This window comes from Volvox carteri (genome assembly GCF_000143455.1).
Source record: "Volvox carteri f. nagariensis unplaced genomic scaffold VOLCAscaffold_31, whole genome shotgun sequence".
Lineage (NCBI taxonomy): Eukaryota > Viridiplantae > Chlorophyta > Chlorophyceae > Chlamydomonadales > Volvocaceae > Volvox > Volvox carteri.
The window spans coordinates 153,046-158,583 of record NW_003307574.1 but is presented as its reverse complement, the minus strand read 5'-3'; positions in this window follow the sequence as shown (position 1 = coordinate 158,583).

Here is a 5,538-nt window from a genome sequence, read left to right as displayed (position 1 = left end):
GTTGGCTTTTGCCCGATGTACACCCCAACGCGCTGATGTTGCGGCCCTGCAGAATCACTGCAGCACTCACGCAATTCCTTGGCCATCCCCGGGCCCACCTTAGCCAATGCGTCCTCGAGCACCTCGTCCTCCCGCTCTAGCCTAACACGACTGCGGGTTTACCACCCGCATTGCGTGGTGGCTTGGCGCCATTACTCCAACCTGGCCCTCCGGGGCCTCCCACAGCTGGGATGTTGGGACGCGGCCAACGACCTCGTAATGCAGCGCCTCCGGGGCTGCCATGTTGTTTCCTTACGGCGGCCATGTGCCTCTTGGATGGCCTTCTCCCGGACGCCCCGGTTCGCCTGAGGCTGCTCTTTCAGGCCAGTGGCTGCTGCCGGATACCGGGCTCCCGCTCCCGCGTTGGCTAGCTGCGTCTCCCGGGCCTAATCCTCAGCCCAAGCGTCTGACTGCTGCCGTTTATCCTCCCGTTCTCCCTGGCTTCCGCACCCCAGGGGTGGCTTCCATGCCTTCTAATCTGTGACTCAGGAAACCGCGCCACCATTCGCTTCTCTTCTTCCACCTGGTCCTCTTAGCCCTGGCTTGGGCTGTCAGGACGAGCTTCCGACCCTTGGTACCCGTTGCCCCGATGCCGCCCTCACCGACGTGCCTCCACAACTGCACCTCATCCATTGCTGCTGTCCGAGTTATCTCCCCTTTCTGGCTCCAAGTCCTCCTCGTCCACTTCTGGCCCCATGCACTCCGTCTGGGTGCTCCGCTACACGAGAACAATCCCGCTGGGGTTGGTCCTCCGGGCGGACACAACACAACCTACCAGCCCAAAGCAACCCAGCCTGGGTACTTCGCCGCGCGAGAGCGTAACCCCTGGGGTTGGCCTTCCGGATAAACGCAACGCAACCTACCGGCCCAAGGCAACTCAGCCTGGGTGCTTCGCTGCGCGAGAGCACACCCCCTGGGGCTGGCCTACCGGATAAACGCAACACAACCTAGCGGACCAATGCAGCTCCGCCTGGGTGCTTCGCTGTCCGAGAGCAAAACCTTGCGGGTGCGGGCCTTGCGGATAAACGCAACACAAACTACCGGACCAAAGCAACTCAACCTGGGTGCTTCGCTGCGCAAGAGCACACCCCCTGGGGCTGGCCTACCGGATAAACACAACGCAACCTACCGGCTCAATGCAACTCAACCTGGGTGCTTCGCTGTCCGAGAGCAAAACCTTGCGGGTGCGGGCCTTGCGGATAAACGCAACACAAACTACCGGACCAAAGCAACTCAACCTGGGTGCTTCGCTGCGCAAGAGCACACACCCTGGGGCTGGCCTTGCGGATAAACGCAACGCAACCTACCGGCCCAAAGCAACTCAACCTGGGTGCTTCGCTGTCCGAGAGCAAAACCTTGCGGGTGCGGGCCTTGCGGATAAACGCAACACAAACTACCGGACCAAAGCAACTCAACCTGGGTGCTTCGCTGTCCGAGAGCACACCCCGCTGGTGCTGGCCTTCCGGATAAACGCAACGCAACCTACCGGCCCAAAGCAACTCAACCTGGGTGCTTCGCTGTCCGAGAGCAAAACCTTGCGGGTGCGGGCCTTGCGGATAAACGCAACGCAACCTACCGGACCAAAGCAACTCAACCTGGGTGCTTCGCTGTCCGAGAGCAAAACCTTGCGGGTGCTGGCCTTGCGGATAAACGCGACGCAACCTACCGGCCCAAAGCAACTCAGCCTGGGTGCTTCGCTGTCCGAGAGCAAAACCTTGCGGGTGCTGGCCTTGCGGATAAACGCAACGCAAACTACCGGCCCAAAGCAGCTCAGCCTGGGTGCTTCGCTGTCCGAGAGCAAAACCTGCTGGTGCTGGCCTTGCGGATAAACCGACCCAAACTACCGGCCCAAGGCAACTCAGCCTGGGTGCTTCGCTGTCGCGAGAGCATAACCTTGCGGGTGCTGGCCTTCCGGACAAACGCAACACAAACTACCGGCCTAAGGCAACTCCGCCTGGGTGCTTCGCTGTCCGAGAGCAAAACCTTGCGGGTGCTGGCCTTGCGGATAAACGCGACGCAACCTACCAACCCAAAGCAGCTCCGCCTGGGTGCTTCGCCGTCCGAGAGCAAAACCTGCGGGGCTGGCCTTCCGGATAAACGCGACGCAACCTACCAACCCAAAGCAACTCAGCCTGGGTGCTTCGCCGTCCGAGAGCAAAACCTGCAGGGGCTGGCCTTCCGGACAAACGCGACGCAACCTACCGGCCCAAGGCAACTCAGCCTGGGTGCTTCGCCGCGCGAGAGCAAAACCTGCAGGGGCTGGCCTTCCGGATAAACGCGACCCAGTCTACCGGCCCAAGGCAACTCAGCCTGGGTGCTTCGCCGCGCGAGAGCATACCCGCAGGGGCTGGCCTTCCGGATAAACGCGACCCAGTCTACCGGCCCAAGGCAACTCAGCCTGGGTGCTTCGCCGCGCGAGAGCATACCCGCAGGGGCTGGCCTTCCGGATAAACGCGACCCAGTCTACCGGCCCAAGGCAACTCAGCCTGGGTGCTTCGCCGCGCGAGAGCATACCCGCAGGGGCTGGCCTTCCGGATAAACGCGACCCAGTCTACCGGCCCAAGGCAACTCAGCCTGGGTGCTTCGCCGCGCGAGAGCATACCCGCAGGGGCTGGCCTTCCGGACAAACGCGACCCAGTCTACCGGCCCAAGGCAACTCAGCCTGGGTGCTTCGCCGCGCGAGAGCATACCCGCAGGGGCTGGCCTTCCGGATAAACGCGACCCAGTCTACCGGCCCAAGGCAACTCAGCCTGGGTGCTTCGCCGCGCGAGAGCATACCCGCAGGGGCTGGCCTTCCGGATAAACGCGACCCAGTCTACCGGCCCAAGGCAACTCAGCCTGGGTGCTTCGCCGCGCGAGAGCATACCCGCAGGGGCTGGCCTTCCGGACAAACGCAACCCAGTCTACCGGCCCAAGGCAACTCAGCCTGGGTGCTTCGCCGCGCGAGAGCATACCCGCAGGGGCTGGCCTTCCGGACAAACGCGACCCAGTCTACCGGCCCAAGGCAACTCAGCCTGGGTGCTTCGCCGCGCGAGAGCATACCCGCTGGGGCTGGCCTTCCGGACAAACGCGACCCAGTCTACCGGCCCAAGGCAACTCAGCCTGGGTGCTTCGCCGCGCGAGAGCATACCCCCTGGGGCTGGCCTTCCGGATAAACTCTTCCTATGCTACTGGCCTAAGGCAACCCAGTCCTGGTGCTGGCCTTCCAGCTAAACGCATCTAAGCCTTCGGCCCAAGGCCACTCAGCAACATCCCCTTCTGGGTGTTTCCGTCGCGTGCCATTCTTATCGCCTTCGTCATAGCCATTACTTCGTTCTCCTCCGGACCTTCTCCGACTCAGCTGCGCACTTCATCCCGCTCAGCCATCTCTTCGCTGTTACTGACGCCCGATGTGCCAGTAACGCTGTGTTCTCTGATTTCCTTCCTTATTAAACTGGGTCCATATGTATTGTATATTGTTATTTTTGACGTCCCTATTCCCCAACAAACGACGTTCTGACTTGCACTTGCTTGCACGGTTGACTGGCGAACTTGCGTTGTCTGGATTTAGCGCTTTGTTCTCAGCTAATCTTTGTAACGAACTACAGTATCAGTCCCTGTCCTCTGGCCAGTTCTGGTCTGCGCCTTCCTGCGCCGCACTTGCCGTACTGCACTACAGGACGAGCACTTAATCAACATGCAATGTGTCTTAAAGCAACTCAAACGTGCGCAAAGTCTATTCGCGCGTCTCGGCCTGACAGCTCCAAACGCTGGCGACGTTTAAACTTTATCACTAGGACGTGGTTAGGGGTGTGGGCAGCATCTTTCCGTCGCGAAATCTGTGCGGCCGCGTTCTGGTTCCATTGCGGTGGCCGGCCGCAAAGGCTGTCGTACCGGGATAACCCTACATAACCATGCAAGGACATTATGCTTTGTTAGGAGTACGTACGTTTGGGCTGGCCAAGACACGATGACGTTTGAACTACATTTCTTCTTCTTCTTCGTTGTTATATATTTAGGGGCTGCCCAGCGTCAAAATTATTCCCTTTCAAGGAATGCATCTTGTAAAACTGGAGCAGATTTGGTCCGGGCGCTTGCGGACCCCGCGATCGAGGCAGCATACCTTGAAAGAGATATATCTTTAACTGAGGATGATTGGGCGGGGCACAACTCGGGCTTGATCCTGGAGCGAAGTTTTACCCTTGCGTCCCCAGCATCTCGTCCAGTTATATTGAATCTGGGCTTCTTGCGCAGTAAGGTAAGCAATTTCATTAATGAACTATCGGTTCCTTATACAGCTTCGTGCTTATGCTTGGCAGCATAGAGGGCAAGGGTCTCACTGGGACGCATTCTCGACGCAATCTTAATTTTAGCCAGAACGCCGTGTTATAGTCTGTGACATAGACAGTGCGGTTTCAAAGAGCTGCGGTTCATCCTCGCTCCTGCTTTTTTAGTCCACCTATCGCCCTCGCAAATCAACAGCATCGTCCGCCATCCAATCTGCTCCCCACGGTTTCTCCGCACCATGCATGGCCACAACGCCCCAATGACCATCCTTAACTTCCTATGCCTTTTGCACTTAATTATCTCCCTCCGGTACGCGACTTCGTTTCTTTGCTTCCGGTCGCATTCCAGCTACGCGTCAGCGCCAACCGAACGTTGACGTTTCAGAACCTGGTGCTCGTACATTTTCGATCGGGGTCCAGCTTCCAGGCCCCTGGCCTGGACTTGCTCTCGTCGCTGCCATCTGGGGAGCAAGCCTTCCTGCACTTTAAGGATGGCTACCTGCTGAGCCCGTTTTGTTTTCCTATCTCTGTTGCAAGGTGGGAATGATTGTGTTGTGCATTCATGAAGGCGAGGATGTCAATGCATACCTTTGTGTGTGCGTGCGCGCGTGCGTGCGTCTCTGTGTGTGTGTGTGTGTGTGTGTGTGTGTGTGTGTGTGTGTATGTGTGTGTGTGTGTGTGTGTAAATGCATGTGTGCATGGTCGGGAGCGCATAGCTCTGGTTCGTCCATGCGAGCGGGGTCCCCAACATCTTCCCGCTGTCGGCCAAATACTACTGTAGACAACCGCACAGTACAGAAGATAAAAAGGAGAACAGAAAGAAAAGGAAAGAAAACATAGAGGTATACGTGACCAAGTTAACGTTCCAAGAGAACCATCGACTTTCGGCAGAGCCAGATGCGTTCCAATATCCGCTACACGCTTGCGGGCTCCCCAGCTCGCTGCTGAGCTAATACTGTCCAACTTGGCCAAGTCCGCTTCTGCCCGTAACCGTCCGCATGAACACACTTAACAGCACATTATCACAGCTGCTCGTTGTCCTCGATATGGAGTTCCACGCCGTACGACGGTGCACCGTACCACAGCCCAAGCAAATCTATTGTGTCATGTGGATGTCTCACCCGCTTGGCCAGAAGGGCCCTGTTCACCACTAGGCTTCAGAAACGGTTACAGTTTAAATTTTCAAATATCAGTTACGGCCCCATGCCATGATGCCACACGCGCGGTATGGTCG